Raw genomic sequence first — 27057 nt, 5'->3', positions numbered from 1 at the left:
ACTACTCTGAGCCAGATTAACCTCCTTTGAAGGTTAGAAAAAATAATAGAATTCTGATTCTCCCCCCTCCTATACCTCCTATTCTCAGAGCTTCTACTATTTATAGCTTTCCTAGCTTCAACTTTACTCTGCCTTACATTGGCTCTAAACTTGACTTTATCCCACCCTCTTTCCTTCTCTTTATCCCCGAAATCTATCATCACTTCCTTCCCCTTAGGATTAGCTTTTTGAGACTCCAATAGATCCTTCTCCTTGTCAATTCCTCCCCTATACTCCTCTTTAAGATCCTCTCTAGAAGTCACCACAGTTGGACAGTCCTTAGCAATATGCCCAAAAGCCCCACACCTAAAGCAAGCTCCAGGGAATGCACCAAATTTGAGACTCAATTCAAGTTTCCCTAATTACCCTAAATCAACTTCAACAAATTTCGGAGTCTCAATAGAAGGATTCCATGTAATACATACACTATTCCCTTGTTTTCCTCCTACCTCATCACCAGAGACAAACAACACCGGACCTAGAGATTGACACGCAAAGCTGGTCTCAGCCAAGGGGCAACCCTATCACCTCGACCCAAACAGGGCAGGCGTTTTGCAGACTTTTATTAACATAAAAAAGAGGGTCGAAGGGAAAGACATGAATTAGCCTCTGACCAAAGAACAAAGGGCCCTTGGCAAACAGTTCAGTCATCACAGATTGCCCTTTGATAAACAAAACATTGAAAAAACCCTTACCAAGATAGAAACAACACAATCATGCAAGATGGGTTCCTGCAGCCATCTACCTAGTTCTCCCTTCGACGGAGGTTTTCCTGGACAGAACAAGAATACACTACACATAGAGAATAAACCTACTTGGCTTCTGATGAATTCTTAGCTCAGCTTCAGGTATACCTTCTCTTTGACTTGATTACACAGACATTCATTAAGACAATCAGGGACACACTACCTTTTGACGCAGACCGCCTCAGCCTCCTCACTTCTTTACTTCATTTCCTCCTCAGCCTTTGGGTCCCAATCTCCCCATCCTGTAGCCCCTTCATCCTCACGAAGGAGCCAACTACTAGAGGCGACTGCATGCAAGATGCAATACGCCGACCACCTGTCTCGACGTACGCAATACATGCACTCCCACGAGTCGATTAATATCACCACTCGTCCACTCGCGCCTCGCATGCGTGACACGTAGGGAATCAGATTGCACTCAAGCACATTCACCCTCCTTGAGCTCCTTGAACTTCTCCTTAACAAGTGAACTTCTAATAGCATTCTTTTTTTTTTCACTCATGCACATAAACGTACACGTAGTTAGGACGATTAACTTCACTAGCAATCACTATTGGTTAACATGTACATGTACAACGAGTTTATGGGAGGACTCTTCAGAGTGTTCATCACAAATTGGATTCTCCTCAAAGTTGTGGAGCATTTGTCTTGTTCTTGTAACCTCAAAGTTTTGACATAGACCAATAATTTTATTAAAAAATAACTTAGCCATGAGCAAGGTTAGCAAGATGATTTTTCAACAAGTTCACATAAAGTAGAAACAAACTCTCTCTCCCCCCCCCCCCCAAAAAAAAAACATACAGCAAAGATTGAAAGAGAGAGCTCGTGACGCCATGGATCGCGTAGCTGCGAGGCTTGGGCTTTCATTTCGTGCCCACAACACAGGCAAATTCGTCTCATCTTTGCGCCTCTTGCTACGCCCTGTGTTGCAGGTACCACGCTTTGTTCTATACGCGACTACCTCGGAGCCTCATCACCATGATGAGAAGTGCTCTCCATCGGACGAGCCTTCTCCCACAGAGAGCCATGGTGGAAGTGTTGTGAGGGGCACGGATGCCTCCGAGGATCTTGAAGAAGAGCAAGAATACAAGAATCCACACACAGGAGAGATTGGAGGTCCCAAGGGCCCCGAACCCACTCGCTTCGGTGACTGGGAGAAAGGCGGTCGATGCTATGATTTCTGAAATTGCAGGTAAACTCCATCAAATCTCCTTAAATTATTAATTTATAAAAGTTTCTTTTTTTTTTTTTTGGGAAAATATGAGAGGAGAGAGAGAGAAATAATACATGATGACTAATAGAACTGCCATATAAGTCATCAAAATGGAAAAGGAAACCACTCAGTCTAGACTCTTTTGTGAGATGGAGGAGTAAGGAAAGGCAGGGGGAGTGCTTTCCCTGGAGGAGGGGTAATCGGTGGTAGCTGGGAGAATCTTTCCTCCAGGTCCTTTCCCGGTCCTCAAAGGACAGGGGAGTCAGATGTCAGAAAATGCCGAGAGAGATCTTAGAACGCGGAGGTGATGGCAACAACTTACTTTAGTGGAGGTTGGCACATCAGCAATCTCAGAAAGGTGTCGGACACGACTTTTAGGAGAGATCCAAAAGGTTATGAGTGGGTGTGTTTGACTTTGATCTAGAATGTCTCTCAGTGGGTCTCATAGGGGACCTCCTATGCAGGTCTTTGATAGAGGGGACTTTCTGTGTAGGTCTTTGATGTGCAATTTCAATATTGTGTAGGTTGCAGAGACAGCAAGGGTGTCTGGATGTTGCAACTTGCAATGAGGGTGCCTTGTGGTGATCATTGCGCTAGCCTTAGTCTGGCTGAGTCACCCTGGCACACCATACATCCACATCCTCTTCTCTAGAGTCAAGCTCTAAAGTGTGTGAGTATGATTATCTCCTCTCCTAGTTTGTCTCATGAGTTTATCCCTATGTCTTTGTATCTCATTTATTACACATCTTTGATCCTCATTCTTAATGGCCCAACAGAAAGGATCCACTCATAACAAGCAATGTAATCTTCCTCGAATCTAATAGTGTGTGGACACTGTAGGATGCCATGCTCCTACATCTCTATCTTGTGCTTGTCAGAGATAAGGTATATTTGTAACTCACAGTTCTCTGTCACATCTACCTCTTTCCCTGTTTCAAGGCATAGTCTTTGAGATGATGAGACTGTATTCTGCCTCATTGAGATCTTGAGTGCATGTACGTTGTGTATTTTCAAGTAACCTATCACTATTTTTCTCCCTAGGCATGATCAACTTTGATGTAAGTACATCATTCACTTTTTTTTGGACATGCTACGTGTCTCACGATTGTGACTAACTCTCTTAATCTCTCTCTAATTACTCTTTAATCCCTCATTAACTGTAAAGACACCTCTGAAGGGTCACACCCTTGCACATGGGTGACTATCAAAGGACATGCCTATTCATTAAAGACACACCCCTAAGTCCTAATAAGGACATAACCATTGATTCAAGAGCCACACCCCTTCACAGGGATGTGCCTCTTCAATTGTACCTTCTCGGCTTGTATTTAAGAAAGGCCCCTGTCTCAATGCAATCATTCAGTCTTTTCTTGCAAGCATTTGTCTTATGTTCATTAATCAAGTCTTAATCATGTTAATTAAGCTATAAAAGCTTTACAATGGTATTAGAGCAAACTTTTTTCCGCCCTGTGACATATCCAAACCCTAACCCTAACCCTAACCCTAAAATCAGTCCTAACCTTAACCCTAAAATTAGTCAGTCCAAACCCTAAAATTGGGTGTAGCAGGTATTGAATGGAAGAGCGAAGAGAATGCCCCATCAAATTCACTCCCAATTTTTTTTGATTAATGCCGGGCCAGCCATATGCACAAAACTCTTGAATAGAGGCAAGACAACAACCTATCAATACGAAAGCTTACCTCTTCAGCCGGTACCCTTTCATGGAAAGGCACCCCTCCTACCCCTCCATCGAATAGCCACACCCCTTCGTGGGTTCCCTCCAGCTGGCTGCCCATTGAGACGCAAATGATGACTTGATGTTTTTTTTATAAAAAAAAAACCAAACACAACACAACCACAACAAAACCTTATGAGTCCAAGGTTTAAATTGCCACGCATACAAACAAAAAAAAAACTATACGTGAGCATAACGACGTGCCGGTTTCACGTGTCAGCCTGCAGCCGCCTTCAACGTGCGCCAGACTTGCAAAACTCTACGTGTTGGTTTTAGCGTGGGCCACGTGCAGCCGCCTTCAGCGTGCCCCAGACTTGCAAAACTCTACGTGTTGGTTTTAGTGTGCGCCAGCGTCCTTCGCCGTGTGCTTCTTGCTGTCCATTCCCTCTGCTTGGACCAGCCGCTTTCGTTGATGATTTTCGTACGATTGATGGCCACCTTCTCGTGGTGCTTCTCCTACAGTAACAACATTATTTATGGCAATATTTTTCAAGCGTGATTTTTCCATTTTCTTGGGCATTAAAATCTCACATAATGTGGCACATTAGAATATCGGAAAGCTGTCACTTCATTCTTTTGCGTGCTCTCCACTCATTAGGGGCCAATATCACTTTTTACGGGTTTAAGAGCACCTCCCAGATCACGTGGACTCACATTACCCTCTTCTTCGACGGCTTATGGCAGAGGAAACCTATGAATTCAGTTATTTATAGGATACACCCTCACAGTCCATAGTGCCCTCTTCTACCTGTGTTTCTCCACCGGTCTCTGCCCCTGTTCCAGTGAGTGTGCCCCCCTCTTTACAGCCCACTCATTACCGTGTTCAGATAGCCACACCGACTTCATCTCCGAGAGTTCGATGTGTGGGTGCTCCGTGTTCGTACTTATGCACAGGATCTGGATCATTACTGTTTTATACTCGAGCATCATCCTTATCTGGGCCATAGTCACAAGGGATGAGGGACGGTAATGGGGGACGGGGATGGGAACAGGACGGGGGATGGCCATATGTAGGGAACAGAGACGGGGTAGGAACGACACTTAAAAAATTACTTTGTTAGTGCCACCCACTCGCCTATACGGGCAAAGCTTGCATGTCCATGGCTGTGCACCACCTCCATGAGGGGATGGGGGGTGATTGACCTCATCCCACCATGTCCATCCCGTCGTCCATCTACGGGTAGTTGGAACTTGAAGAGCCACTACCACGAGGAGGATGCCATGGATGGTGGATGCCTCCTTGTCACTTGATAGCTTGAGAGAGAGAGAGAGAGCGAGTGAGGCTTGAGTCTTGAAAGTTGAGGGAGAACTTGAGAAGTTGAGTGTGAGGGTGTGTGTGTGTGTGTGTGTGAGGGAGAGAGTGTCTTGAGAGGCTACAGCTTGCTTATGTGAGAGCTTAAAACTTGAGACCTTGGCCCTTGAGGCTTGCCGCTTGAGGGAGAGTGTGTGTGTGTTTGTGAAGCTAAAGCTTGAAGTATGAGAGGGAGTGTGTGTGTGTGTGTCTTCTTATAGGGAGAGAGGCAAGAGAGAGGCCAAGGCCCAAAGCCTCAAAGGCTCAAGGCCTATGGGCCAAGGCTAAAGGCCCATGAAAAGCCCCTCCCAAACGGCCAAAAAAAAAGGTAAAAAATGTGACCATTGCCCAAATAGTAACCTGCGGCGTTCCCATGCAGTCGTCCCCCACAACCGTCCTCTCGTGGATCCATCCCCAGAACGCCGTCCCTCGTGAGGGACGCCCAGCTGGGGACGTCCGTTTGTCCCCGTCCCATAGTGTTCCCGGGACGGCGTCCCTCCGTTCCAAGGGTCCGTCCCCTCCGTCCCCTGTGAGTATGATCTGGGTGCTATCCTTCCCGAGTGCAGCATCATTTTTCATGAATTTTGCACCTATTCTGAGAACGTTTATCCATCTTCGTTCACGGTGCGCCCTTCTACACTAGATTATACACCTTTGACACTAGCAGCTGCCTCTACCTCTATACCTTCTTCTCTAGTAGCAGACTCTCGTGCGAGCCCACTCCCAGAGGATCATCCTCATTATACTGGATGGTCCATAGCCGGTTCACCAGCACATAGCCTCTCCTCACTGGATTTACAGATGTCGCACCCTCCAGCCGATGGTTTTTACTAGAGCCCAGCGGCGTCATCAGTAGCAAAAACCCCCAGAGCCTTGTCACCTTGCAGCCTCTACATCAGCATCTTCTCTCATGGTTGAACCTCTTGACACAGCGGCTCCTCGAGAATGGCAGCAAGCTTTGCAGCAACTTTAGCAGCAGTTCCAACAGCAACTCTAGGAGTCCATGGCGTCCTTGGCTTCACAGATCCAATAGCTCCACACGAACCGCCACTCCAACACGAGTTCAGTACCAGCAGCAGATGCTTCAATACTAGTACTAGCAGACAAAGACGTCATTCCTTCCGAGGTAGAAGGTGAGGACCTTAAAACTCTGTATTGTCTTTTACAAGCCAGTAAAACAAAGAAATTGGAAATTAAACCCCCTGAATCTTATGGTGGTCAGCGCAATAAGCGCATCTTAGACCAATGGCTCTACAAACTGCGGTTATACTTTGAAACCATGACCCTCGCTGATTCCAAAAAGGTGATTTTTGCGGTATCCCTCCTCAAAGACACTGCTTTATTGTGGTGGCAACGACGATAGCACGCTGGAAAATCGGTTACAATGTGGGCGTTGAAGGTCTTAACCCCACTGCGTGCCGATGTTTAGAAATATAATCCTGTCGATCTTGTCGATGCCATACGTAATGCTGAGCGCGTTGCAGACATTAATTCTCGAAATTCGGCCTCTTCCGGTCGAGCTAATGTCTTTCAGAAAGCCAATGGGTCTCGTATTGTAACATGCGGAAGCTTTGGAGAAGAATCGGTAACTTCAATACTCAGAATTCAGCACTCTTTTTGCGACGGAAATTAACGCACAAACTGAAAGGTGATGTGCAGAAAATAGAGAGAGAGAGAGGGAGAGATGGAGAGGACACAGTATTGGGTCCCAATTATCCTATGTAGGGCCCCCACCACGGATGGTGTATTTGCTTTATTAGAATGATGTGAATCTGAAAAGAAAATACAGAATTCTTGACCTTTCTTGGCTGGGAAATCCCTGCCCTTGACCTTCAGTACTCCACCCCTTTACTTAGCAACTCCCTTGGCTTGTCTAGCCCTTGATTTGCTTGAGCTCTTGGTGAATAATGAGATGAATGAATGGGAACATGGGCTAGGCTATTTATACTACTGAATATGAGCAGTCGGCTAGCCTAAAAGTCCCACGACTTGTGAAAATCTAGCAATAAATCCCAAAAAATGCTGCATTTTTCCCTCTACAGGGGCTGAGAAGGTGATGCGCCTGAATTCCAATGGCTGGGCAAGGCCTTTGCACACATCCTCGAGGGACAGGAGTCACTCCGAAAGGGGTAGTCCACCGGCGTCTAAAAACCAAGCACACGAGCGAGAAAAAATTCTGGTTTCTTTGCTGAATCTTTGTACTTGAAGTAGGCTCTGATACCACTGTAACATGCGGAAGCTTTGGAGAAGAATCGGTAACTTCAATACTCATAATTCAGCACTCTTTTCGCGACGGAAATTAACGCACAAACTGAAAGGTGATCTGCAGAAAATAGAGAGATAGAGGGAGAGATGAGGACACAGTATTGGGTCCCAATTACCCTCTGTAGGGCCCCCACCACGGATGGTGTATTTGCTTTATTAGAATGATGTGAATCTGAAAAGAAAATACAGAATTCTTGACCTTTCTTGGGCTGGGAAATCCCTGCCCTTGACCTTCAGTACTCCACCCCTTTGCTTAGCAACTCCCTTGGCTTGTCTAGCCCTTGATTTGCTTGAGCTCTTGGTGAATAATGAGATGAATGAATGGGAACATGGGCTAGGCTATTTATACTACTCACAATATGAGCAGTCGGCCAGCCTAAAAGTCCCACGACTTGTGAAAATCTAGCAATAAATCCCAAAAAATGCTGCATTTTTCCCTACAGGCTGAGAAGGTGATGTGCCTGAATTCCAATGGCTGGGCAAGTCCTTTGCACACATCCCAAGGGCTGGGCAGCCTGTATGGGCTGCCCCATACTTGCCCTACAGCCATGTAAAGGCTGTAAACTCCTGGAATCTGCCTTATTCTTGCCCTAGGGCTGTCCTACAGCCCCTCCATGTTTGGTGGGTTCAGCCTGGGCCTTCCTGGCCCTCATGGGAGTGGTTCCACACCATTCCCATGCCCACACTAAAATCCGGGGTAGCCCTATGGGCTGGCCCCTTGTCCTAAACACTAACTACTCAGTGATCTGGCATCCGGTACCATACCGATACACAGAATCACTGACATCATTCTATAGAGGGAGACTCACAGCGCGGACTGGCACTGATTCATGTGTAGGACAGTGCACACCTGACCTTAGACTCCTGTGCAGGACAATGCACACTTGACCTCGGACAACTGAGATGGATCCCTGGTTGACTCGTCCCAGACTGGGCTCACATGGGACCAGTTCACCATCCCAGGTCCTGCACCTTCTGTACAGAAATGTCTACGTGGCATCCAAGTGCGGAATGCACGTGACACGTATGAACCGAGATAGTCGAAGAGAATCTTCTGGCACTTCTACCTCCCGGCCTAATCTCTAATGGAATAATTCTCAACACCCTCGCTGATCAGCAGGATCGTCCTCTTTTCAGTCTCGACGTCCTCAGTTCTTTCCAACCACGCAGTTCGGATTGTGGACGGGACCAAGGACGCGACCAATCTCGCAATCCTCGTCCTTCCTCTGTTTCTTCTGGACGGGATCAACAAAAGACACTCTTCTCTAGTTTTAAGGACATAGACAAGTTCAAAGAAGTGCTCTCTACACTTACAGTGTCTAGAGAGATGGCTTATGATAGCATGGTAGCAGTCCTTCTTGATGAAGATAGGAGGTTACAGGACCAAAACACAGTGGTCCTTGACAAAGAAGGAAATTCACAAGCAAGGTATTGAAGTGTATGTATTGTCGAAAGCTGGGGCACACTGAAGGCAAATGCTTCAAGAAAATGACCAAGGAACAAGAGGAAAACCATGCAAACTTGGTGGCAAAAGATGCAGATTCAGATTCAGATTCAGAGGAGAAAGAACTAGAAAAGCCAGAGACTTCTATAGCAGCACCTGATAATGCCCTTTTTGCTGAACTCTCTGTCTATCTCTTACAAAGGTAGATACAGACTGGGCTTTCTAGCCCATTCTTATTTCTGTGTTTGAGTCCAGTCCTCTAGTCCTCTACCGAGGTCGTTCCCCGAGATTTGATTTGTAATAAATGTTCATGGGTGTTAGTGTTTTTCCATCTATGTTTGTACAACCTTGTGCTATAATGTAACGTACCCATCTTCACTAATAAAGAAATGTCCATGTAATTATGAGTTTTTATGGTATGAATATCAATGATTTTATTATTTGAGTCATTTCTACTTAGAATCTTCAAATTTTGAGCCCAAATTTGGAATCTGCGCGCGATTTTATCCTAATATAGGATTTTACAGCATCCAAAACGGACACCGGATCAAGCCTATACGCTAATTTCAATCATTTTAGTTAAAAAACGGCGACCTTTAAACCTTAATAAATGCACGACCGCACGTCCGATTGACGAACGGTCTGAACCCCTGCGACCAGGAGAACCTCCCGGACAAAAAAAATTTTCGCCCCCCGGGGCGGTCCGGCACGCAAATCGAGGCGGGCGTCCCAAATTTGGGTACCCCGCCCCAAAATTTGGTCCGTACACACTTACTAGGACGCCCGTACAATGGCCGCCCAAGAACCAAAGGATGGCCGCCCACTGTATGGTCCACGCGTACCCTTAGGTGGACACCCAGACCGGATAAGGTACATGCGTACCACTCCTTTCCCAGACAACCGACACCGTACCTTTCCTGTAGATCCATGCAGGCCACTGATCCATAGCCTTTGAAGGTACACCGTCCTTTCGTCCCTGCTTTGCGCAGCGCCCGTACCCTCACCCCTCAGCTATATAAACCCCCGGGGTGCTCCTCAGTTGGCACGCATTTCTGTGTAGCGTATGCCCTGTTGTGCTGCCGTCCGTACCGCCGTAGCGTACTTGCTGCAAGTACAGCCGCCCTTGCAGCCACCCCTCTCACACCCCCTCATTTGGCTCTTTTCAGATAAGCCAATTTTCCTCCATCCTCCTCTTGCTAGAGGCCAGTGTCCTTAACTCTTCTCCCCCCCCCCCCCCCCCCCCCCCGTGTGAATAGACTTACAGAGAGGCTTGCAGCCACCCCTCCCAGCCCTCTCCACGTTTTTGCCTTTGGCCTTAAGGACATCTCACAATCCCCCCCCCCCCCCCCCATTTGCGTAGACTTTAGTAAGGGTTTTTTGACTCAAGCGAGGGTTCGTGCGTCATATTCTTTTGCTCATACGGTGAGCAAACGAGCTCGGAATTCAGATCCGACTGAAGCGTTTCGATCGCAGCAGCGAGCTCTACAAGGCGACGCCTAGGATGGCCTCATCCCGGAGACGGCAAAATATTGCCTCAAGAGGCGCACGTAACAACGAGATGGAGGGAGATGCGCCCAATGTGGCTCCAGTCCTCCCTTTTCAAGTCCCTCAAGGAAACGGTGGCCAGGTTAGCTTGGTTAATTTTCAAAAGAAGAGATTTTTCCTTAAATTAGTATTAATGAATGGTGTCTTTTTCTTTTAAAATGAGGACATAAAAGTTATATGAAATTACGAATTATGTGATGTTGTTTTCGATAAATTGCGTTGAAATTGCTATCTTCATGAATTGTGAATGCTATACTTAGAAAATTGCATTGAAGTTGTTATCTTTGGAATTCAAGATTTCTTTTGGCTTCAACGCTAACTCCGTTCCGTGCTTGTGTAGCCGGGCGGCGTCATTAGCAAAGCCCGGGAATGGCCCAAGGTATCCCTCATACCTTTGGGAGAATAAGGATCGCCGATTGAGGCGAGAGATTATGAGGCTGCCTAGTTCTGAGGGCCCAGGCTAGTGCGGTAAATAAGCCCACTCTAGTGTGCAGACATCCCTCTGAGGGGCGGGAGGATCGAGCGATGGAGCCTGAGAGGGCGACAGGCCGGCTTGAGTCCTCGCCAGCGGCCGACGATGAGGTGTATGGTCCCGTAGGGTTTTGCCCAGCATATAGAGGCTGGAAGGCCGAATTCTAGATCATCGGCAGAATAAGAATAAGAGAGCCGGATTGGCTTGTATGGAAATGGATTCATGTATAAACTTTTTATATAATTGCATCTTGTCTTTGGTATGATGGTATTGTGTAAGAAGGCTGTTTTAACGAACCTTGTGAAGAAGGGCCCTAATTAAGGAATATGTTTATTTATGCCAAACAGTGTGGTAGTATTAATTAGAAAACAAATTGATACGTGAGTAGGGTGGAAAGTGGGAGGATGGAATGCCCTGACGGCACCATCCTACGGACGGGTGGACCCGATTAGTCGGGTAGCTTTCCAACAAATTAAGTGAAAGCCCTACGTTAGATAGTTAGGTTCTTCGGCAACTCTATTCTAGAAGACTAGGTCAGCGGCTGTGCCTTGCATAAGATGAGGAAAAAAGCGTTGTCTCTAGAAATCAAGTCTAGTAGTTGCCCAATTTTTGATCAATTGCCCTATGGGTGATTTGATGTCTAGAAAATCACGCTCCCCCTGCGGGATAGAGCTAGGTCATACCTATGAATCGTATCCTTGAATCTCTACAGGGTCAAGGTGTCGATGAATAGGAAATTTTTCCCAAGATAAGACTTAGCGGACTATCTTAAGTGTTTCTTCCATTTTTAGAGGGAGGAACCTTACAATTGGTATCAGAGCCTGTTTGGCTCCTAGGAATTGCAGTTTAAGGACTGTTTTGTAATAAATGTTTTACCTAACATAATGCTAATTAGTAAAGACATCCTACTAAAACAAATAAATTAAATCGATGTTTGAATGATTGTAGGAAGAGGAAGATGCCTACTCCAAATTTCTAGTTTTCCAATGCATCTTGGAGACTGCTAGTCACTCCTCGAATTTCGAGTTCCGCGACACCATGGTGCAGATATTAGAGAAGATATCCCTCCCTCATTTCTCTCGTATTCAGAGAGGATGGGGTAGAGATTTCTGGAGTCGTGGGCCGAGATACTTCATCATCCGAGCAGATCAGATTGGGAACCTTACCACCGACCTTAAGCGGATTCGTTGGATTGAGAAGCTGAAGATGATCCGCTTATTTTGGTTCGTCGGTACCCCCAGGGCCGACACCTCGGTGACTATAGATGGGGTTCGCATACCTCAGGATCGTTGGGTGTATGACAAAGTGATGCAGGTCTTACCTGCTGATAGAGTAGCAGTGTTGGGACATACCCCAATCCAGAGTTTACCACCCTTACCATCAGTTTTTAGAGTCTTAGAAACTACAGCGGAACCCCCATATTTCACATATGTGGACCGCTCTACCCTTATGTCACAGTGAAGCCTAGGAATTTCCCTTGATGTCAAATAAGACTAATTATATTAGTCTCAGATCTTTGTAATAAAACTTGTCCTTGTAAATATTTGGAAATAAAATAATTTCAATGGTTTTACTCTCCAAAAATTAAGCGTTGTGCAAATATGAATCTTGTAATCTTAAAAATTGTTTTTACGATGATGGCCAGGATGACCACCCTCCACTTCCCAATGCGCTTTATACCGATACCCAGGAGAAGAAGCTCCTGCTCAAGCAAATGCAACCTCCCTCCTTTAAAGGAGAAGGTTCAAAGGTTGAGAAGGATGCTGAAGTCTGGATTGAGGCGATGGACGATTATTTCTCTGCTGCCGGTACTGGAGTAGCAGATCAGTCTATGCTCGCACGGTTTCGCCTCACTGGAGATGCTAAACTCTGGTGGAAACAGTGGTGCCGTGACAAGGAAGTCACCGAGCATTCTCAAACGTGGGAAGACATCAAGCAGGCAGTGAAGGAAAGATATCTTCCTCCATCCCATGAATCCATAAAGATGAATGAGTTCTTTAGTCTTAGACAGTGCAGCTTAACTCTTGAGGACTACTATTCCAAATTCATTACCCTTCGGAAGTATGCCCTAGCTATGACTACTTCCCAGCAAGTGGCTCGTTTCTGCCAAGGGCTAAATGAACCCCTAGATTCCCGCCTTGAAGCAATGAGGCCAAGCACATTACAGGATGCTCTCATACGAGCTAAGCCCCTTGTGAAAGAAATGAAGGCTAACAAACCGAAGAATCAAAAGAGGTCGTACCCTGAGGCAAACCTTAGAGATCAACCCTACAAGAAACCTCAACAGAATTTTCCCTACTACGACAGAGGGCGACAAGGCAACTCTTTTGCCCCCCGCTCGTATGCTGCTTCTTCCAGAGAAGGCCCTCTGTGTTTTGAGTGCAATGAGCCGGGACACTTTAGAGCCAACTGTCCCAAGATGGCAACATCATTTCCCCAAGGTAACAGAGGAAATCAAGGCCGTGGAACCCCTACCCACCAAGGTGCAAGAGGCCGTGGCCGTGGCAGAGGCCGCGGAGGATCAGTTGCTAGAACTGCCTGTGTTATAAGTGAAGAACCGACCTTGGAAACGGCTGAAGAAGAGCGCGCCACCGTCCATGCGGCGGTAGAACACCAAGGTCCGAATAAACAATTTGGTGTAATCCAAGCCCCCGCCACTCATCACGGTAAGCCATTTCAGCTTTTGATTGATTGTGGCAGTACCCATTCATTCCTTTCTCCTAGGTGCTTGCAAAAATTAAACTTGAGTCAAAAAACAGCTAGAAAAATGATTGTAGAGTTAGCCAGTGGGAAAGAAGTAGTATCTCGCCACTCTATAGGAAACCTTGATTTTGAGCTGGGTAATGAGCAAACTCATGGTCACTTTAGAGTCTTGCCACTAGGAATTTATGATGGAATCCTTGGGATGGATTGGTTAATTGCAAACAAAGCTAGCATTCATTGTAACCGGGGGAGTATCACTTTTGAAAATGAGCATGGCCAAGTAATATCTGTTCAGGGAATCACAGGAAAACCTAAGTCTAGGGTAGTCAAGGCAAAACATCTTCTCAAGGGGACACGTAAGGGTCAGCAAGTTTTCTTAGTCAAACTCAACAAAGTCATCGAACCTAGTATGGAGACAGAACCCTCTTGGCTCCAAGAATTCTCTGACATCTTCCCTGACGAGCTTACAGGGTTACCGCCTCCTCGAGAAGTCGACCATGAAATCGAGGTGATCCCTGGAGCCCAACCCGTCTCAAAAACTCCCTATAAAATGTCCCTTCATGAAGCCATTGAACTTAAGGAGCAACTTTCCCAACTCATTGAACAAGGATTTGTACGCCCCAGTAGCTCTCCGTGGGGAGCACTTGTTCTTTTCCAAAAAAAGAAGGACGGGACTCTCCGCCTCTGCATAGATTATCGAGGCCTAAATCAAGTCACTGTCAAGAATAAGTATCCTATCCCTCGCATCGATGAACTTCTTGACAGGCTTCATGGGGCCAAAGTCTTCTCAAAAATAGATTTGAGGTCTGGTTACTATCAGATCAAAGTCAAGGAAGCAGATATACCCAAAACAGCCTTTAATACCTGTATGGCCACTATGAGTTTACTGTAATGTCATTCGGGTTAACCAATGCTCCTGCAACCTTCAACCGCCTAATGCAAGATATATTCCGCCCGTACTTGGATGAGTTTGTGCTTGTTTTCTTTGATGACATCCTAATCTACTCCAAATCAATGGAAGAGCATGAGGAGCATGTGCGTAGAGTTCTGCAATTGCTGCGCAGACACAAACTCTATGCCAAGAAGAGCAAATGTACCTTCTTTACTCATCAAATTGAGTATCTTGGATTCATCGTCTCCAAAGATGGCATCTCAGTAGACCCCGCCAAGGTCAAGGATATTCTAGAATGGCCACCCCCTAAATCAGTTCGTGAAGTTCGTGGATTCTTGGGAATCACGGGTTGGTATAGGATTTTTATCAAAGATTATGCCTTGGTAGCTGCACCCTTGACAGATCTTCTTAAGAAGGATTGCAAAATAGTGTGGCTGCCAATCCATCAAAACAGCTTTGATCAGCTGAAAGTCATTATTACTTCTGCCCCAGTCTTAAAGCTTCCTGATTTCTCCAAGGAATTTGAAGTGGTTACCGATGCTAGTAGTCTAGCACTTGGTGGTGTCTTAGGCCAAGAAGGAAGACCAGTCGCTTATACTTCCCGCAAGCTGAAGCAATATGAAGCAAACTATGCCACCCATGATTTGGAGCTGTTAGCAGTTGTTCATTGCCTCAAATTATGGAGACATTATCTCTTGGGAGGCAAATTCCAGCTTGTAATTGACCACAAAAGTCTAAAGTGGATCTTCACCCAGCCTAACCTCAACATGCGGCAAAGGAGATGGATTGAAATTCTACAAGAATATGATTTCGACATCAAATTCCGCCCTGGGAAAGACAATGTGGTAGCTGATGCACTTAGCCGCAAATCTTTCTTGAATGCAATTTCAATGCCAAATAATCCCATACTGGTCAAGGTGGAAGAAGTCTCATCTCATGACCCAGATTATCAGAGGATGATAAAGTTAGTAGAAGAAGGGGGACATTCAGAGAAAGAGAAGAATCTAATCAAGGGATACTCCACTCATGAAGGAAGCCTCTACTTCAATCACAGGCTATGTATCCCTAAGGATCCTGCTTTAAAGAAACTAATCCTCCATGAAGCTCATGATAGCCCTGCTGCAGGACACCCAGGTTATGCAAAAACATTAAATGCGGTAAGAAGGAGTTTTCATTGGGCAGGCTTGAAAAATGATGTGCTTCGGTACTTGAAACAATGTCTCTCATGCCAAAGGATCAAAGCTGAAAGGGTCAAGATGCCTGGAAAGCTTCAACCCTTAGATATTCCCCAAATGAAATGGGAATGCATTAGTATGGATTTTGTCACAAGTCTCCCCACTGTTCAAGGAGGATATGACTCCATTCTAGTAGTAGTGGACTTACTTACCAAAGTAGCTCACCTTATACCAGCAAAGAAGACCTTCAAAGCTTCTGATGTTGCTCGAATATTCATCAAGGAAGTCCTCAAACTTCATGGTCTCCCAAAAAGGATAGTAAGTGATCGGGATTCTGACTTCACCTCAAAATTCTGGCAGTCTTTATTCCAAGCTCTGGGGACTCAACTTTGCTTTAGCACAGCTTATCATCCAGAGACCGATGGCGAGACTGAGAGAGTCAATCAAGTAATTGAAGACATTCTCAGAGCATACTGTGGACGGGAACCCAGAAGGTGGATTCAATACCTTCCTCTGGTAGAATTCGCCTACAATGCGTCTTATCATCAAAGCATAGGAATGTCACCATTCAAGGCACTCTATGGGCAAGAATGCCTGTCTCCTCTAAATTTCTCTGATCCAACCATAAGAGTTGAGGCATCCAGGAAAATGCTCGAAGAAATGGAGGAACAAACCAAGGCTATCCAAAAGGACATTAAAGCTGCCCAAGATCGACAAAAGCATTATGCTGACAACAAGAGGTCTGAAAGGATCTTCAAGGAAGGAGACAAAGTTCTTCTACGGGTGCGACCCAAACGAAGTTCTCTATCACTTGGAAAATATAAGAAGCTCAGCCCTAGGTATTGTGGTCCTTATACAGTTATCAAGTGTCTAGGTAAAAGTGCCTATAAACTCCAACTCCCAGTCCATATCAAAGTCCATAATGTATTTCACGTAAGTTTGTTAAAGCCATATGTCCCCAGTCTCGATCATATTCTTGATGATGAACAAGTTGTAATCCCTACTCAAGGAGTCCTTGAATTACAGCCCAGTAGCATCATAGATTCTAGGGAAAGGCAACTCCGAAATAGAACTCTTGTAGAACATCTAGTTCAGTGGAAAGATTACCCTGAAGAGGATGCAACTTGGGAAGATGAAGCTACACTCTTAAAGGATTATCCCCAATTCATGACGAGATGAGGACATCTCGATTTCTTTAAGGGGGGAAGGATGTAACGTACCCATCTTCACTAATAAAGAAATGTCCATGTAATTATGAGTTTTTATGGTATGAATATCAATGATTTTATTATTTGAGTCATTTCTACTTAGAATCTTCAAATTCTGAGCCCAAATTTGGAATCTGCGCGCGATTTTACCCTAATATAGGATTTTACAGCATCCAAAACGGACACCGGATCAAGCCTATACGCTAATTTCAATCATTTTAGTTAAAAAACGGCGACCTTTAAACCTTAATAAATGCACGACCGCACGTCCGATTGACGAACGGTCTGAACCCCTGCGACCAGGAGAACCTCCCGGACAAAAAAAATTTTCGCCCCCGGGACGGTCCGGCACGCAAATCGAGACGGGCGCCCCAAATTTGGGTACCCCGTCCCAAAATTTGGTCTGTACACACTTACTAGGACGCCCGTACAATGGCCGCCCAAGAACCAAAGGATGGCCGCCCACTGTATGGTCCACGCGTACCCTTAGGTGGACACCCAGACCGGATAAGGTACATGCGTACCACTCCTTTCCCAGACAACCGACACCGTACCTTTCCCGTAGACCCATGCAGGCCACTGATCCATAGCCTTTGAAGGTACACCGTCCTTTCGTCCCTGCTTTGCGCAGCGCCCGTATCCTCATCCCTCAGCTATATAAACCCCCGAGGTGCTCCTCAGTCGGCACGCATTTCTGTGTAGCGTATGCCCTGTTGTGCCGCCGTCCGTACCGCCGTAGCGTACTTGCTGCAAGTACAGCCGCCCTTGCAGCCACCCCTCTCACACCCCCTCATTTGGCTCTTTTCAGATAAGCCAATTTTCCTCCATCCTCCTCTTGCTAGAGGCCAGTGTCCTTAACTCTTCTCCCCCCCCCCCGTGTGAATAGACTTACAGAGAGGCTTGCAGCCACCCCTCCCAGCCCTCTCCACGTTTTTGCCTTTGGCCTTAAGGACATCTCACAATCCCCCCCCCCCCCCCCCCCATTTGCGTAGACTTTAGTAAGGGTTTTTTGACTCAAGCGAGGGTTCGTGCGTCATATTCTTTTGCTCATACGGTGAGCAAACGAGCTCGGAATTCAGATCCGACTGAAGCGTTTCGATCGCAGCAGCGAGCTCTACAAGGCGACGCCTAGGATGGCCTCATCCCGGAGACGGCAAAATATTGCCTCAAGAGACGCACGTAACAACGAGATGGAGGGAGATGCGCCCAATGTGGCTCCAGTCCTCCCTTTTCAAGTCCCTCAAGGAAACGGTGGCCAGGTTAGCTTGGTTAATTTTCAAAAGAAGAGATTTTTCCTTAAATTAGTATTAATGAATGGTGTCTTTTTCTTTTAAAATGAGGACATAAAAGTTATATGAAATTATGAATTATGTGATGTTGTTTTCGATAAATTGCGTTGAAATTGCTATCTTCATGAATTGTGAATGCTATACTTAGAAAATTGCATTGAAGTTGTTATCTTTGGAATTCAAGATTTCTTTTGGCTTCAACGCTAACTCCGTTCCGTGCTTGTGTAGCCGGGCGGCGTCATTAGCAAAGCCCGGGAATGGCCCAAGGTATCCCTCATACCTTTGGGAGAATAAGGATCGCCGATTGAGGCGAGAGATTATGAGGCTGCCTAGTTCTGAGGGCCCAGGCTAGTGCGGTAAATAAGCCCACTCTAGTGTGCAGACATCCCTCTGAGGGGCGGGAGGATCGAGCGATGGAGCCTGAGAGGGCGACAGGCCGGCTTGAGTCCTCGCCAGCGGCCGACGATGAGGTGTATGGTCCCGTAGGGTTTTGCCCAGCATATAGAGGCTGGAAGGCCGAATTCTAGATTATCGGCAGAATAAGAATAAGAGAGCCGGATTGGCTTGTATGGAAATGGATTCATGTATAAACTTTTTATATAATTGCATCTTGTCTTTGGTATGATGGTATTGTGTAAGAAGGCTGTTTTAACGAACCTTGTGAAGAAGGGCCCTAATTAAGGAATATGTTTATTTATGCCAAACAGTGTGGTAGTATTAATTAGAAAACAAATTGATGCGTGAGTAGGGTGGAAAGTGGGAGGATGGAATGCCCTGACGGCACCATCCTACGGACGGGTGGACCCGATTAGTCGGGTAGCTTTCCAACAAATTAAGTGAAAGCCCTACGTTAGATAGTTAGGTTCTTCGGCAACTCTATTCTAGAAGACTAGGTCAGCGGCTGTGCCTTGCATAAGATGAGGAAAAAAGCGTTGTCTCTAGAAATCAAGTCTAGTAGTTGCCCAATTTTTGATCAATTGCCCTATGGGTGATTTGATGTCTAGAAAATCACGCTCCCCCTGCGGGATAGAGCTAGGTCATACCTATGAATCGTATCCTTGAATCTCTACAGGGTCAAGGTGTCGATGAATAGGAAATTTTTCCCAAGATAAGACTTAGCGGACTATCTTAAGTGTTTCTTCCATTTTTAGAGGGAGGAACCTTACATATAAAAGGCTTTGTAATTTTCTTCATTACCCTGTTTTGAGTCAAGGGGGATAGTCTAGAAGAATTGAGGAATCTTATATGTGATCAAGTTCCATTTGCAGGCTTGACTGTGATTTGTTGTATCACATCAGGTATGGCCACTGTGATCTTTTGCATCACGTGGTGCCAGTGAGCCCAAATCACCATAAGTATGAAGGCCACTTCATAAGATATCACTTTCGCTTCGAAGGGGGGTTTGTTGGGTATTTCGAAGTCTCTTGTGTCCGCATAGTATACCTGTTAGTATGTGTGTACCCATCTACATGTGGTTGTATAGGTCTAAACACCTATTTAGGTGTGAACACCCCATGTTTGTGTTAAGTGTGCCTTGTGTGTGAACACCCTCTTATCTGGATAAGATTAGTGTGTGCTATGTTCATGTTCCCATATGTGAGTGTGATTTTTGTGAGTCAAAAGATAAGGTTTGCAACCTATAAAAGCATGCAGTTGATGTACTTCAAATCATAATAAATCAAGCTATCATTGAGTGGTGCAAACATTTGAGCATTGTCCTTTTCTTCTTTTCCTCTCTCCAAACTCGAATATGGAGCTTTTCACCCACCTTAGGGTAGCAAGAGCAAATTATCACTTCTTCAAAGTTGTCCTCAACTTTAAACCTTCAAACCATATATCAAGATATAACCATGTCCCAAATTAAATGGGCAAGAATTCCACGGAAGAAATGCTAGACACAAGCACAAGAGCCAATTGTGTCTCAATAACCAATATCAATGAGATAATCATATGGCAATGAAAATTCCAACCAAGTGCTAAGACACTCGAACAAGTGCCAGACACAAGAAACTAGTGTCTCACACAAAAACATGTGCTATGCACACAAACTGGAGCCATTCTGAGACAAACCATGGTGACAGAACGAGCAACAAACTGGAGCCATTCCAGAGACAAACCATGGTGACAGAAAAGCTCGTTCTCCATAGTTCTGGCAATCCTTTCTCCCAACCCAACGGTCCCCACGTTTTCCCACACAATCCCAACTCTAATCAATGAGCCTGGTGGGGAAACAATGAAGCACTCACTCCACAATCCCAACATGAATCCACGTGTATGGTGGAGTGTTCATTGAATTGGCCTCTCACGAATCCACATGTATGGTGAGATGAACAATGAACCTCTTGGCCTCCATATGGGGAGATAGTGATTCCAATATGGCTGAAAAAATCCATGTCCCAAATAAATGGGCGAGACTAAATAAGTCTTCACAATACCAATATTAAAATCATATCCCAAATAAAGGGGCGAGACAAAACAGTCCCAAAAGTCCAGATATCATAATCATGTCCCAAGTAAATGGACGAGACAAATCAGTCCCATAAGTCCAGATATCATAATCATGTCCCAAGTAAATGGGCGAAACAAATCAGTCCCATAAGTTTAGATATCATAATCATGTCCCAAATAAATGGGTGAGACAAAAAAGGTCCACATGACCCTTGGCGTAGACATAAGTTCCATGCCAACCAAGCATCATGTCTAGTCTACCACTTGCACTTCGTGTTGGTACTTAGACCACACACCTTGGATGAGTGTTGGGCTCAAGTAATAAGAACAATCACTCGTAGGCATAGAAGCCTGGTGTTCCATAAGCATTTTTGCTACACATAGTTTATAGGACAAGAGAACACTACACATGGTATGTGAACCATGAGTTTCATAAGTCCAATGCATCTCAAATAAAGGGAGCCATAAACAATGTCCCCTGAAACCATCTCAAGGCAAACAACACCACCTTGCTCCTTGCATGGCTATACAAGGGTTAGTGAACATCAAAAACACTTAAGAAATAGCAAAAGCACCAACTATGCAAACTCAAAGTATACTTAGCTTTTCTTTCTAGGTTGGTCATGAAGCCAAAAGCAATATCTACTCACCATATCCTTAACATATCCCTAGATATATCTCCATATAGTTTGCCTGTAAGCTTGATAATATAATCCACAATATCCGTATGGAAAGAGTGCTAAACACGTGCACATAAAGCCAACTCCATACTTCCAAGATAAATTTTGTGAATTCATAAATCCTTAGACCAAGCTGTCTAACGCTCATGCTCTTGCTTCATAGACTATGAAGCGGCTGGCCATGCGTAACAACAATGATGGTAAGTGTGGTCCCCACTTGAGATCCTTTCTCTTCCTCATTGATAGAAGGAAGCCTACGTCTCCAAGAAAGCCTATGCTCTGATACCAATAAACTCGCCTGAGAAGCGCGAGAGTGGGTGTGCATCGGTTGACAATGGGCACAATTAAACATTTTTAATCACAGCCATTAAACAATCCACAAAGCTGAAAATAATAGTCGCACATATAACACCGCATAGAGCTTCCACGAAGAGCATCTTCAGCATTCAGCCGGCATATGTGCATCCCTCAGTTTTGGGATTGCATATTGGTCATTGAAGAGCAATTCAAAGGAGCTTGGACAGCGTTTGGATTAACGTGCGTTCGGTCTACTTCATCCTTGATTACTCCAAGTATATTCCCTTCATAATTCTCACTGGCAATCCTCCGTCATCATTCATATTCATTGTTAAAGTTCTTCAAAGAAATATAAGCAAATACTCTTGTGTGCAGGGGGGGCCTTCAGTGGGTAAATTGGGACCCAAGACTGTGTCGACTACTATCTGCTTTCTCTCTCTTCTCTTCTCGCTCAAATTGGAATTGCACAGACTCACGGGTATAAAGAAGGCTTTGTTGCGCGTTACGACGATCAACCTATTGCATGCTACACATTCCATGTGCTTAAAGTAGAGCAATGGAAGACAATGATCAAAGCCATTGTGAATGTGGGCTCATGTGAAGGATGGAATGGCGTAAGCTACTCCGACATGCACACTAAGAGGCTCGATGAAGAGGAGGAGAGAATCAATAGGTTTCTCGACCCTGTACGAGCGGGATGAGCCAAGTACGCTTGTAGCATCTTGTCCGATGGATGGAGTGACTGGAAGAAGAGGGGTATCATCAACATTGGCACGCACTTTGTGTGGGCCATGGATTCCGAGAAGGCAGGGAGGAAGACCTTTGGTGAGCTCATTTATCGCTATATCAAGTAAGCAATTATGGAGGTGATGTCACATGTGGAAGCTTTGGGAGTCTTCTTTCAGCCCGAAACACCTGCCTGGAACACGCTGATGCAAAACGCAAGTAGGAGAGAGAGAGATATAGAGAGAGAGAGAGAGCTGAGTTTCCATATATTCATAATGTACAAAAAGGTAGTACAATCTTGACAAGCCATAGGCTGCCCCATCAAAAGGATTCTTGACTCCTAAAAGTCCTAGTCTACTGACTCATCAGCCTCTATAGGACTGAATGACTACAATGAGCCCTACCTTTTGCTATTTACAGGCCCTTGGAGCACTTGGGGACTGGCATACCTGTTGTCAGCGAGTCCACAAGTGCTCCAAGAGCCTATAAATAGCAAAAGGATTCTTGACTCCTTAAAGTCGTAGTCTACTGACTTAGCCCCTATAGGATTGAATGAATACAATGAGCCCAGCCTTTTGCTATTTATAGGCCCTTCGAGCACTTGTGAACTGGCAGACCTGCTGCTGCCGGCGAGGTCCTTGGACCATAGTAGCAGGGGAACCCCGTTTCCCCCCATGGGGAACGGTGGAACGCGTTCCCCTATGTCCAGTATGAAGGGAATGAGGGAAACGTGGGTCGGGAATGACCAGGAGGCAAAACGGCCGTGGAATGCGAGTGGAACGCTAGATGGAACGGTGGGCTGCCGTTCCCCCACGTGGAAACAATGATGTGGATTTTTTTGTTTTTTTTAAAGAGAAAAGTACTGCCTATCGCCAGTCACTCGTCGCTTTTCCAAATTTCAAGTCCGTACTGCTGTTGCCTTTCGCCCGCCTGCCTGTACTGTTGGTCGCCCACCTGCCCATACTGCCGTGTACCAGCCAGCTGGTCTAGCCGACCTGCAGCCTCATGCAGCTAGTCCTAAGTCGTCCCAGGCCCCCAGCCCTTGCCATGTACACTATACACTACAGTCTACTACAACACTAGTACATTGTGCCTGGTACCAGCCTGCAAGCAACAACAGTGCAACCTGCCTGTGCAACAGAGTGATCAAGTTCAACAGTTTCGTGACAACTTACAACTTTACAAGGCAAGGCAGCAAGCTTTTCTCTCTCTTCTCTCTCTCTTTCTCTATTTGACCTTTCAGTCTTCTAAAAATCACATACGTCACAGTCTGGACTCTGCACAGTCTGTAGCAAATAGCAAAATTTAAAACTCCAGGCTCCTTATTCTCTCTCAACTCTCGAGTCTCTCTCCATTAAACAATAGACAGAAAAGGACTCATTTCTCTGTAATGGTTAACTCTGAAAGTCTATTCAACTTTTTGCCCGAATTTGCAAAAATCATGGCTTACTCGGGTTCAAAGCGGTCGGCTTTGAATGCTACTTGGTGGGACGAGGTTGAAAGGCTAGAACGGTATTCATCAAAAGGAAGGTGCAACACGATGGAAATGCAACCAATGTAACAAAGAGAAGTCAGGAGGAGCAAACCGTGTGAGAGCACATATATGCCATGTAAACGATGAAAAAGCACAAGTGAACAAATGCCTAGGGACAACACCTGAAATGCGTAGAGAGCTTTTGGCAAAAACCCAAGTGAAGAGGAGAAAGCATGTGCACGAAAGAAACCGGCAATTGATGCATCTTACTTCAGTAGACATGGAGAAGATGTACACTTGGGAGATGGACAGCAGTATGGAGGACTTGGGAGCTTTGCATTTTCCCAAGATTCGTAGCCTATGGATGCAAGCTCCGACAAGCAGCAAACCTTGGGAGCAGCTTGGGATCCCTGCAAGAAAGAGAGGGTAGATGCAGCTGTTGCAAGGTTCTTTTACCATGATCATGTAGCATTCAATGTTGCCAGGTCTCCATATTTCATTGAAATGGTCCAGGAGATTGCACGGTATGGTCCAACATACAAGCTTCCTTCGTATGAGACACTACGCACCACCTTGTTACAAAAGGAGAAAGCTGTAATTGAATGTGCTTTAGAGTCTATGCATGAAAGTTGGGCAAAGAATGGTGTGTCACTTATTGCAGATGGCTGGAGTGACTCAAAAAAGGTCCATTCATGGCATGGTTGCTTATTCTCGAGGAAGAATGCAATTCATTTCCTCACATGATGCTTCTGGGACTGGAAAAACTGCAAATCAGCTTGTGGAAGAGTGGGCCGAAGGTATTGAGAAAGTTGGACCACAGAATGTTATTCAGTTCTTAGCTGATGGTGAGCAACAAATAGAGCAGCTGGTCTTAGGCTTGAAGACAGGTATCTGCATTCACATTTAGTCCATGCTTTGCTCATTGTTTGAGCAACTTACTGAGGGATGTTGGCAGCTTGCCATGGGTTGATCCACACATTCAAAAAGGCAAGGAGATAATAAGCTTCATTCAAAACCATTAGTTTATTTTGAATGAATTCCGTAAGAGATCGCCCAAAAAGGATCTCTTGAAGTACTCAGAGACACGCTTTGGTTATAACTTTCTCATGATGAAGAGGTTATCCAAAGTGCACTTGCCTTTGAAGCAGTTGGTTGTATGCAATGAGTGGATGGGATGGGCTCTTTCTCGGTCAAGAGCCAGCATAGAGGTTGCAAGAACCATACAAGACTTCACATTTTGGGATGAAGTCAACACTGTCAATGCTGTGATGAAGCCGATCATGCGCTTGATGTGGATTGCAGATGGACGGGAGCTATGCATTGGCAAGGTTTATGAGGGGGTTGACCGAATGATTGAGAAAATAGGGAAAATGGGCTTGTCTGATGAGAAATATGCAGAGGCTCGAGAATTATGTGAAGCACGATGGAATGGTTATCATTCTCCTATGCATGCTGTTGCGTATGTCTTGGATCCCGAGTTCCAAGGATGTGGACAAGAGGTCGATGATGAGGTGATGGATGGTTGGGAGACCGTGCTTTCTAGGCAGGTTCGTGATGCAAATAAACGAAGGTTGGTGAAAGACCAACTTAGATTTTATCGCAGCAAGTTGGGAAGGTTTGGATCGGCTGATGCACAGAGAGACAAGTTTAAGATAGGGCTGCTTTATGGTGGGAGGATTATGGGGCTCGTACACCACAGCTTCAATCATTGGCAGCAGTAAGGATCTTGTCTTAAAGTGCAAGCTCCTCTCCGATTGAGCAACTACGGAGTGTGTTCGGCCATCTTGCATCCAAGAAGAGGAACAAATTTGGGACAAAACAACTCAATGACTTGATTTTTGTAAGTGCTAATGTAAAGCTTTTATAGCTTTATTAACATGATTAAGACTTAATTAATGAACATAAGACAAATACTGCAGGAATAGACGAGTGATTGCATTGATGTGGGGGCCAACAATCACATCTCTTCTCTCTTTTTTCTATTGTGTACTCGTCAACAATAGAATTAGTGTTAATCTCTATGTGCTTAGCATTAATTGAGAGTAGCTTGTGCTTGCAAGTACACCTTTTTAAGACAACTCAAACAAGCATGTATGATTAGAAAATTGGGCATAAATTGCACTTTTCATAGCCTTTTGTACTAGCTAGACTCATTTTGTATCATGTATGCCTGAGTGATATTTTAGAGTAGTGTCGTGTGTTTTATGGTTAATGAGACTGATGTCTTCCTATTGGTGTCTCTTTCATGTTAGTTGTTGAGTAATTAGTCTTTTGCATCTCTCACCAAGTGAATATGCTTTGCAGTGAGCTGGTAACTTTTTATCATTGAGTGGTTTTTGATCAAGAGACATTATTTTGTCAACTAACTTCTCTTGTTTTTCTTTTGAACGACTCTTTAGGACCATGTGTTAAAGATTTGGTGGAGCAGTAAGTACCCATTATAACTCGAGCTAATGACACAGGATAGATAGCATCACAAGCCCCCTGGTGGTTTCGAGTCCTACCTACCTTAGCCACCTTCAAGTTATTAGGAGTGGCATGGTCCCTTTGTGCAAATGGGTTGCCATTGTCTTTTCTTATCAAACACAATGTAACTAGTTCATCTTTTGTAAATACAATGCTTAGTTTAAAAGATCATTTGCTCTATTTTTCTTCTCCTGCCTCTAGAAGAGAGTCAGCATTTCTAGCTTTCATGTTGTTGGTCAAGGTAATGTTACTGAGTGCAAGGATGAATCCTTCCATATAAAAAGCTAGCTAAACATATGCGGCAACAAAAGCATTCCAGTCACTCTAGCAGTTGGCAGATTCCAGCCAATCAACCAATTAAATGCCTGCAAAGCAACATTGTTTTTTACCAGAATGTGCAGAGAAAAAGAAGTCCTGAGTTTTGCACTGGTCAAACCTTTGAAACATTCAGGCCCCTTGTGTTCTCCAATCAAATTCTTGGAATTTTGTTGGCTTTAAGATTCTCCAATCATATCACTGGAAGCTCCCTCTCGTTTGGCATTTCGGAAGTGAATCCATTGAAGGCCCCTTTCAGACTTGGAGTGGGCTCTGACCCAAGGCCTTATCCCATTTCGGAGGGGAAGGGGGCCCTTCATCAGATTCTCTACTGCATCTTTGTTAGGCTGTTTCACTTTCCTTCACTCAGGGATTATGGTAAAAGTAGGAATGCTTATATGCTTGCATCATTAAAGTACATGGTAGTAATTTCTAAGTAGACCATGGTAGAGAAGTCAAATAACTATACATTGTGCATGGAAAGTGAACTTTATACACAATAATAGGTTTAGGTGCTGTAAACCATATACGAGTTCAAATAAGATTGCCCCAAACCACCCCACTCAAAAGGCTATTATGTTTTGAATTTAGTTTTTGGCCTACCTCTTGATCTAATTCAAGCAATCTCATTTC

The 27057-nt window shown here is 45.0% G+C and overlaps 1 long non-coding RNA gene across 1 annotated transcript; it reads left to right on the top strand.

Moving 5' to 3' along the window:
* The first annotated feature begins 1582 nt into the window (after positions 1–1582).
* On the top strand, positions 1583–26275 carry LOC147608973 (uncharacterized). Its single transcript, XR_015264386.1, has 2 exons — positions 1583–1977; positions 26043–26275. It is a non-coding gene; the product is annotated as an uncharacterized LOC147608973 (long non-coding RNA).
* Positions 26276–27057: the final 782 nt, after the last annotated feature.

This window comes from Cibotium barometz, chromosome 52 (assembly GCF_041138505.1).
Source record: "Cibotium barometz isolate CiBa-2024 chromosome 52, ASM4113850v1, whole genome shotgun sequence".
NCBI lineage: Eukaryota > Viridiplantae > Streptophyta > Polypodiopsida > Cyatheales > Cibotiaceae > Cibotium > Cibotium barometz.
This window is presented reverse-complemented; position numbering and strand designations above follow the sequence as displayed.